This window comes from Lemur catta, chromosome 13 (assembly GCF_020740605.2).
Source record: "Lemur catta isolate mLemCat1 chromosome 13, mLemCat1.pri, whole genome shotgun sequence".
NCBI lineage: Eukaryota > Metazoa > Chordata > Mammalia > Primates > Lemuridae > Lemur > Lemur catta.
The window spans coordinates 15,865,078-15,875,187 of record NC_059140.1 but is presented as its reverse complement, the minus strand read 5'-3'; positions in this window follow the sequence as shown (position 1 = coordinate 15,875,187).

Sequence of the window (10,110 nt, the reverse complement as noted above, 5' to 3'; positions counted from 1 at the left end):
GGACCCAGCGGTGCTCGTAGGTCCATTGGTCTCATAGAAACAAAATATTGATCAAACAGATAATTCTACCTGATAATCTTCAAACACTGGGTAAATACTTGGTGACTGATTTGGAAAATACAACAGAAATTTTTTTTAATAATTGCTCCGGTGTGAAAAGAATCACTATTTCAGTATATAGTACCCTGAAAAATATGCTTATGGTGAATTGCTAATTCAAAGTGATTTTTTGTTAGACGTAAAATTCTCTTTAAGATAGAAATCTTCATCAGGAGGATGTTCAGGGGTAGGTCTTTCTTTTCCTTATGAAGCTGTAAAAACAAATGGAAGAAAAGGGCAAATGTATAGCTAGTTGCATACACACAGATGCCCACATACAAATATATTGATAATGCAAATGCATAGGCTTTTTACTAAAGTTTGACTTTACCATAAAATGATGCAGAGTGTTGAATTCCAATTGGAGAGTAGATTTGACTCTACCTGGATTCCAGGTATGAAAATTCATTTCTTGCAGATAAAACGCTTTCCGAAAGGGGAGTTCTTCTGATGAAGTGTAGGAAAAAAAGATGAAACTAGCGTGGGTACCTTTTCTCTGGGGACTGATCTCGTAGTCATCGGATAATACAGACAACAAGGGAAAGCAGTTTCATAAAATCTAGGATCATGTTGATTTTCAGCTTTCTCTTTAGAATAAAGCAAAATGACACTGTTACTGTCTGACATACCAAGGCCATCACTTTTCCCACCCTTAAGTTGTCTGACTTTAGAATCTATTCAGTATCTACCAGACACTGAAATACCTTAAGAATGTCTCATCCACTCTGTGGGTCTCTGACTCACTTGCAGTTTATTTTGTGTTCAGAATTTATGGAGAGCTGCCAATTTGATGATAAAAAAAGAAAAAGTGAAAAGAGTTTGTTTTTGCTTCTTTGGTTTAAATTAACATCTGCCATCTTCCTGACCTGAATTCTGACAACACAATTGCTATGAAATATTGGTTTGAACTTAAAACCAGAAATCCTGAGTGTAGCTTTTTGCCAAATAGGTGCTAGTTAGAACCAGCTGCCTGGAGCGGAACCCCTGAATGCTTCAAGGTTGCCGATGATCTGAGCAGATCTCAGGCAGCGCCTTTTCAAAGGGGAAACTGCCACTTCAAATACTTCTCCAGGATGGATTAAGATTTATCTATAGCACAATCAATGTGTTATTTCTCTTCTCGTTCAATTTATCATTGTGGAGATCCCAAACTGAAGCAGAAATAATTAGAATTTAGGTGGTAGTTGGAAGGTGTGTGTATGTGTTTGTGTGTGTGTGTGTGTGTGTGTGTGTGTAGGGTGTGAAAGGAAAGAGATGGCATAACAATAAATCTGCAAAAGACAGTCAAAGAACGTACGTTTTGGTAAAGAGGACTTGATCGTGGATGGAGAATGAAAATTGCAAGTCCAAAGCAGCACAAATCACACCTCTATATATCTTCTCTGTGCAACAGGTGACCCTGAATCATCAAAAAAGAATCATAAGTTTAACTAATAGAAAAAATTTTCTGAGGGTGGAATTGGCCATGGTCATCTCATTAAGCACACAGTTCTGTTTTCAACATAATTAGTCATCTAATTACTCATCCGAAATTAGTTAGTGCATTCATATGCCTAATTAATTATAATTTCATTCAAAGTACCCTGTTGGTAATGCTTTTGTTCTCTGTTCCGACAAATCAAATTACTTAGGGACAGATTTGATTTGGAAATTGGTTTGGGTTGAGTCTCATCATAAACATATTAAAATATTAATGAATAAAACAGTGAGACTATTAATTTCCATAATAAAGATAACCCCTCAAATGTTAACTATTTCCAAGGAACACTGGTTTTAAACATTAGCATCATAAATATCCTAGCATCTCAGATGGAGCGTGAGCTGAGGTTGGAAGAGCAAGACCTGAGTTCAAATGCATCCGCACCGGGTGATGAAGCCCGCGCACCTAGGACTGAAAATTACCAGGTGTGTGGCAAACCTGGGAGTGTAAAAGGCAGTCTGGTTTCTAATGATTAGTACAGATTGTTCACTATTGTTTGTTCAGTACCACGGCTACCGGAGAAGGTTATCCTAAAAGGTAATCAGCTTATGAAGGTAATTTTACAACTTAGATACTTTTTTTAGGGAGACATAGTAAACAGCTGCTATGTGGATCTGATCATGTACCAGCCACTGCTCTAATGGCTTTGCATGTTAACTCATTTACTCCTCAAAACGGGCCTTTGAGGTAGATACTATAATTAGCCTCATTTTACAGAAGAGGAAACTGAGGCACAGAGAGGTTTGATAATTTTCCTGAAGCCACCAGAGGGACATAATAGAGAACCCTTTTCTTAGAAAATCAACCTTAATGATGCAATATCTAGTGAGTTTCACCTGGGAATCGTAATGGAAATAAAACAATTCTGACTGTAAAGATTGATTATGGAGAAGATTGATAAGGATTTGTCCTTTGTTGGGGGGAAGGCCATGTTTGTAATTTCCATCAACATTCAGGCATGACAATTACAAAGGAACGAGACAGATACACACCCTCTAGGGTATTAATGAGACCAGGTATGACAACATAATCTGATCTTTTCAGAAAACATAAAGGATAATTATCGAGGCATTCTTCTTGGAAGTAAATCTTAATTCTAACAGGGAATGAGATGGGTGAAATGAAGAAGGGAACACCGGCTGCATTCAGCAATTGCTATGAGAAAGGCAGGAGTGATGGGACCCACTGCGAGATTTCTTACTGAATATGTTTACTAATTTCTGTCCTAACAATTTTGCAACATCCTGAAATCTTGGGGGTGCTCTGTGTGACCCAGGGCTGGCCTTGAGCTGCCATCTCCACCTTACCCTCCTAATTTTATGACATCTCTGCTATTAGCCAACGCCACCCAAAATGGATCGTATGCAAGAGTTCTTTGCTTCATGACCTAGTTAAATAGAAGGCAAACATGGGCAAAATATTTGCATTTCCATGTTGGTTGGATCATTGTCGTGCTAAACAAAAAGGAGGCTTGGTCGAGTGGTCAGAGCAGTCTCTACAAGGTCTGAGTCCTAGTTTCAGGTCTGCCCCTGGTTGGTAGTGTGGTGTTGGGCAAGGGCCTTAATTTCTCTAAACCTCCTTTCTGTTTTTGCAAGATGAAGGCATTTATCTTTTCAGGTCTAAAAATGTACTCCATAAATGACCCAGCAACAATTATTTAACCTCAATTGCCTTGTACATAAAATAGGAATAATAATGAACTTACTTTACACCAGGGATGGGTGGGTGGTAATAAGTGAAGTGATTATTTTGTCAATATAAAATGAGTTGATGAATATTGCTTTGACATGTTATATAATATTATAACATATATTTACCTTTTTCTCCTCCTTCAAAATTAACTGCTAAATGCATTCCCAGGATACTTTATACGCAGAGAAGACTCTGGCATGAATTGGAGCCATTTCATTTCTAACTATCCTGTAAACTATATTAAAAAATCAACTTTCTAAAAAACTGGGCCACTGACTCATCTTTGTATTAAAAAGGAAAAAATTAAACTTCTCAAGGGAAAGAGACAAAACAAGAGAACCCAATTACCCAGCCGAAACGGTACAAATATCAGTTTGCACACTAAGCCCAGCACAATAGATCCTGTAATGAATTACCTTTTTTTCGTGGAAGTCCCTGTCTCTATCCCCTGGTTTGCTGTTTTCTCCTAAGGTTGCCATCTCATTTGAGCTATAAAGAAATGATGCATCGGCCTCCTTTTCTACACTCCACCTCTTGAATTCTGTACAAACATTAAACCGCTCATTTTCATTCTCAAGAGTTTTCTTGCCTTAATGAATGTGTGTGAGAAGAAAGGAAGGAAAACAGTGCAGATGAAGTATATAAATAGGCTGGAGGAAATTTTAATGGGGGCACACATGAAAAATGAAGGTGAAAGGGAGAAGGTAAAATCGAAGATAATGAGAAAATTAAGTGAGAGGAAAGGGACCAAGAGGCAGGTTTCATGCTCATCTTTCCTCACTGCTTCCCCTCGTCTCTCCCTCCCCCGTTCATCCTGCTGCCGCCTCTACTTCCCCCTGTGCCATTCAGGGCTCAACCTCGCTGGAAACGCTCCTTCGTTGTCTGTCTTCCCAGATCCACTTTGAATGATGAAATAATACAAGGTCTACACAGAATTGCTCTGTGCTGTTCAAAAAGCATTTTCTTGAAGTGAGTTTTATACTTGATCCGTTCCAGCTACTAATGTGTGTGTAATATGCCTTCCTTCCTAATTATTTTGTCACCATTTTGTTAAGTGTCCAGAATCTACATTTGAACTAAGACACTTTAATTATCAAATTAACACGGTTTCGTGGTTGATACGTTCAATTTCTCACCACTGGACTTTTTATTTATTTATTTCTTATTTTATTTTTTTTTGTTAACTGACTCCTTTCTGGTCCTTCCCTCTAATGGCACAAAGAAGCGAACAATGCCCTTGTCTCACATTCATGAATACTTCCCATTGATACCCAGACATTGAGGATTGCTAAGGAGCACCCATTCTTGCAACAAAGCCTTTGCTTGTATTTTTCTTCTTTATTGATTTTTAGCCCATTAATAATATTTATTTATTCACAGGTTAGGAGCTTCAGTTCGGTTGGAAATATAAAATATAATATAGCTTATTCTACAGCTAATTGCTTGAACTTAGTCATCTCCTGCACAAAAAGAAAAGAACTTTTTGTTAATGAAAATGGGCATCTAAACCTCCAGCTGACATGAAACTACGAAAAGAAGAAATACAAGAAGTTATTTATTTTTTAAGTTGTCAAGCAGAAATGATAGGGGCGAAGAGGCAATGGCTGAATAAAAAAGAAAGTAATTAGAAGAGCCAGAATCATATCTTAAGTTCTGTACTGAGCTTTTTCATTGTACAGCACTAGCACAGTTTCTATTATGTGTGGCGGGCCCACACATATTTGCAGTTTGCCTCCTATGAAAGTCAGTGCTGCCCCTGATGAGCAGACGCAAAAGCAAAGTAGCTATAATAATTCTCAAGTTCAGACGTTGATCTTGACGATGCCAACAGGCTGAGTTCATCTGCCTGCACTGCCGTTTTGATAAACATCATTTTAAAAAACAGCTTTATTGAGGTATAAAATTTGCATACCATAAAATGTACCCTGTTAAGTACATAATTCAATGAAGTTTAGTAAATTTGCAGAGCTATGGAAACATTAACATAATCCAAATTTAGAACATTTTCATTGCTTCGGAAACAAAAGTCTGCGGTGTTCATTTCCAGTCAATCCTTACTTCTAGCCCCTGGCCCCAGGCGCCACTGCTGTGCTTGCTGCTCTGTGTGTTGCCTTCCCAGACACTTCATGGAAGTGGAATCATACAATATGTGGTCTTTGACGTCTGACTTCCTCTACTTAGCATAGCATTCTTGAGATTCCTCCATGTTGTACCAAGATCATATTAAACTCAAGTTTACTGTTGCAGCTGTTCTTCCAAAAGGTTGTGGTTCAAATTGTTTTTCCTCCTAAAGATTTCAGTTTTGCTGAAATCTGCTACATTATGTGGTACATTTCATCAGTTATGAAGATGAACAATACCAAATCATATTAAGGAGAAAAAATAATTTTTTAATGACTTTAAGAATATTATCCAGAAGTTGTAGAGTGAGAGGCAAGAGAAAGTATAACTGGAAGAATTGGTTGTACGTACATGTAAAATACTTACAAGGAAGAGGTGGCAGTATTCAGTGTCATAGTATTTGTTAAAGAAATCTATTCTGAATGAACGGACAAAGGCAGTGCCTGTGAAAAATACGTAGGCTGAGATATTTGCATATTTTCCATATTTCAATGTGAAAAACATCAGAAATGGGAATACCCTCATTTGGAGAGGGAAGTGTTAAGATGCATGGGGTAAGATTAATTATTAGAAAACAAAATGAATGTAATGATACCTATTGAACATTCATCATTTTAGGTATTAGGGAAATATACAAAGTTATTTTTTTCTGAAGTATTAATAAAGTACATACGGTTCTACATGAGACCCTGCCTTCTCACTGAATATGTTTCATTAAAATCAAGAGTGAATTCAGTAGAAGTAATTTGTATGGGAGGTAAAAAACCTGCAAAGATATGTAATGCTGGCTGTGTCAATGGTATTTTTTCTGAAGGACACAATTTTTTACATAGTATTTTTAATTTTTAGAATAAAATTACCTGCAATTTTTTCAAAGATTTATTTTACAGCTACTAAATTTGAAATTGGCTATTTTTTTGTAGACCATGATTTTTTTTCCATAAAGTATCCATTTATTAAGGGGGTTGACAGCTCAAAATCATAGCATGCTCTAGGATTTTTATAGATTCAGGATTGTTCTGGGGGAGAAATCATGATAGAACTTCAGTGGAAACATATCTACAATCTGGAAATGAGTGTGCAAAATATTGAGACCTTCTAGTTGAATGAATTGGGGAAAGAACTAGGCTCTGACTGAGCCATGCAGGAGCCTAAGGCAAAAGGGGAAATGAGCACCTTAATATACATGCTTCTATTATTTTTAAAAATAGAGTTTATTTTTAAAAAGAGTTTTAGAATTATAGAAAAATTAAAAATATAGCCCAAAGAGTTCCTATATACCTCCTTACCCAATTTCCTCTATCATTATCTCACATTAATATGGTATATTTGTTGCAATTAATGAAAAAATATTGATGTATTATTATTTAATAACTAAAGTCTATAGCTTATTCAGATTGTCTCCATTTTTGCCTATTTTCTTTCTTATTTGGGGAACCTATCAAGGATGCCTCAGTACACTTAGTTGTTGTATCTCCTTACGCTGCTTTTAGCTATGACATTTTCTTAGACTTTATTTTTGATGCCCTGGAGAGCATTGAAGATGACTGATCAGGTATTTTGTAGGATGTCTCTCTGTTGGAATTTGTCTGGTGTTTTGTTCATGACTAGAATGGGAATATGAATTTTAGGGAGGAAGACCACAGAGGTAAAGTGTCATTCTCATCATATTATATCCAGGGTACATGCGAGCAACATGGGTTATCACTGTTGATGTTAATCTTGATCACCCGGCTTAGGTGGTGTTCATCAGGTTTCTTCTCTGCAGTTACTCTTTTTCTCTTTTCTTAATGTATTCTGTTACAGGAAGTCACTTTTCACAACCCACGCTTAAGTGGAAAGTTATGCTCTACCTCCTTGAAGATAGAGTATCTACATATATTATTTGGAATTCTTCCATACAGGAGATTTGTCTCCTCTTATTTATTTATTTATATGAGTATGGACTCATAGATGTTTGGATGTTTGTGTTCTGTTTTGAGTTACATTCCAATACTATGCATTGTTGCCTAAATTGTTCTTGCTTTGGCCATTGAGAGCTACTTCAGTTGGCTCCTGTGTCCCTTTGATAGAACCCTCATCAACCAATTTGTTTGGTTCATCCCTTGCTTTTGAAGGAATAATTTACAATATTTTCCAATTCATAAGTTTTGTTTTAAATATATGCAATTTGCCAGAATCCTCATAAGCTAACATTTTTTGGCATTCCATTCATTAAACAATCTGATTAAAGATTTTCACTGATTTTAAACAAAATGGCAACCAAAACATAAAGAATCATGTTCCCAAAGTTTAATATCATTTTAGATATTATTCTGGGATACTTCAAAGATTTGAACATTACAAAACCTGATTGCTGATGGGTAGCAAAGAGAGTGAACTGCCAATCTAAAGTACCTTTTATATTCCACATGAACTTTGTCCAAAAATTGTGGAATTGAATTTTTCTAAGTATGCATATATCAAAATATTTATAATCATCCTATAATCACCCAAATATTTATAATCCTTTTATATTTGATTAAATATAGAAGATTATTTGGATACAGTTATGAATTATGTGTACACCACAACCAAATCCAGTAGTTTCTTAATTTAGTGTTAATAAAAATATTGTTTTAACATATTGCCATGCTTGACCAAGATGTATAATCATGTATTATCAGTAGAAGCAAACAAACTAAACAACAGCACGCATTAGCTTATCTTCAATGTTGAACTTTTTGTTTTTATCACAGCATTTACAATCATGTTTCACCTTTGACAGAATTAACTTCCAAAAGCCTTACTTTGATTCTGTGAACTGGATGAAAAAGTATAACTGTTATTGGAATTGACTCATTTTCCCTTTGAAGAATCTGATGACACTGATATAAAGCTGGCACTATTTAACTCTTGACAAGTTCTTTTGCCAATGCCTGAAAAGGGATTGCTTGACTATTTTAGATGCATAAGCAGGCCTGTAATAAAAAATGGGTGAAATTAATCTAAACAAGAGCCGTGATCTAAATGAAACATCATGCTTCACCGAGTGATGTGTAAATGGACCTTTCTTAAAGCAGTCGAATGATATTTGGGCCAAGTCTCAAAAACAACGAATAACTTCGGAAGGAGGTACTGATGCTTCCTCAGAAGTGGCGTCTTTTCTGGCGTCAGGAGGTTACTGGCTTCCTACCGACATGCTCCTCTCCCCTCTGTGGATGGTCAATGTGGAAAAACAATCAGATCCGTGCGAGTTACAGGTTTATCATCAACTTTTTTGGAGATTGAAAACCCAGTGCTTTATTTGCATTGAAAATTCACCTGTTTTTTAAAAGTTTATAGTTTCTGGAAGTACTTATTGAAAAACAAGAAGCAACGTCATCAAACAATGAGAAATAGGTGTGGGTTTTCACTGCAGTTGAAGAGGGGCCAGACCTCTCTTTATAGACTCTGTCTTATGACTCCCTGGCGTCTATTTCCTACTTACAGCTTCACAGACATCTGACCAAGAATCTCTCCCATTCCCCACTAAGCCTGCTGCCCAGTGGCACCATGCTTCTCACGGTGAGGGGCAATAGCCGGGGTGCAACCGACTGGCCACTGTCTGGAATTTGCAGACTAAAACAGTGGCATCAAATACATCTCTACTACGCTGGAGCCTGGAGGAGTTAGCTGACTCAACCCACTGTGTTTGAATCTACTTTGTCATGATATTCTGCACGTTTTCCTGGAAAGGAAAACCAATATATATGTCACTCTGGTTGTGATCAAATGTCTCCTGTCTTGCATGTGGGCTTCAGCCATTGAGAATGAGGAACCTGGGGATGTGGACCACTTGATAACCTGTGGTGGGTTTCAGAGAGCTCAGAAACCCCTTAAAGTAGTAGGTGTAATGTTGTGAGTGAGTGGTCCATAGTTCTCACCAATTTCTCAAAGAGGTTAACTGCTATTAAGAAAAGTTATTTAAAATCTAGAAATAAGGCAAAATATCACTCTGGGTTATTGTTCAGCAAGCCTCCCCAGTGCTTATTTAACATGTTTATCTTTACTGTTTGCTCTTTGAATAGGGCTTAGGTACCATGAAGTCACAGGTTACCTGTGGATTTCTGTTCAACAGTAAAAAATAGCCCCCAAAGATTCTGATTTTGTTGCTCTATAGGACATTAACCAGGTTTGAGTTTCGCTTCCCCATGTCTCTTTCTAACATCAGCTTTTTAAATGCATTTCCTGAGGATCTGTCTGACTCTCTCTTCCTCAAATGTTCTGGGATCCAACTTTATCATCTTACTTAGGGAGTTCAATAAAATCTTTGAACATCTTTATTCTAGATAAATATGCAGAATACATTTTTAACTTTTTGAAAGTTATGCACTGACATTCCCAAACACAAAGAGCCTGTAGCTCCGAGGCCTGGAAAGACACAGGGGGATCTTTCCTTCAGCTAATTACCCTCACCCTGGAGAATATCAAGCAAGAATACGGATGTGACCCAAACTTAATTGTTGTTTAGGAAGGAAGTAAAGAAAACCGGCTCTTCTGCCGAAATCAGTGAAGGAACAAGGGCCTCTGTATGCGGTAGGGCTGGCTCTGCAGAACATAACCCCTGGGGTCCTCTCTTCGCCTGTGTGTTCCTATGCTGTTACACCAAATGCACCGCCACAAGGGCACGCAGACACTCAAAAGGGAAGCCTTTAGGGATGACAAACAAGACTTCCATGCAATCCACAGCACATCTA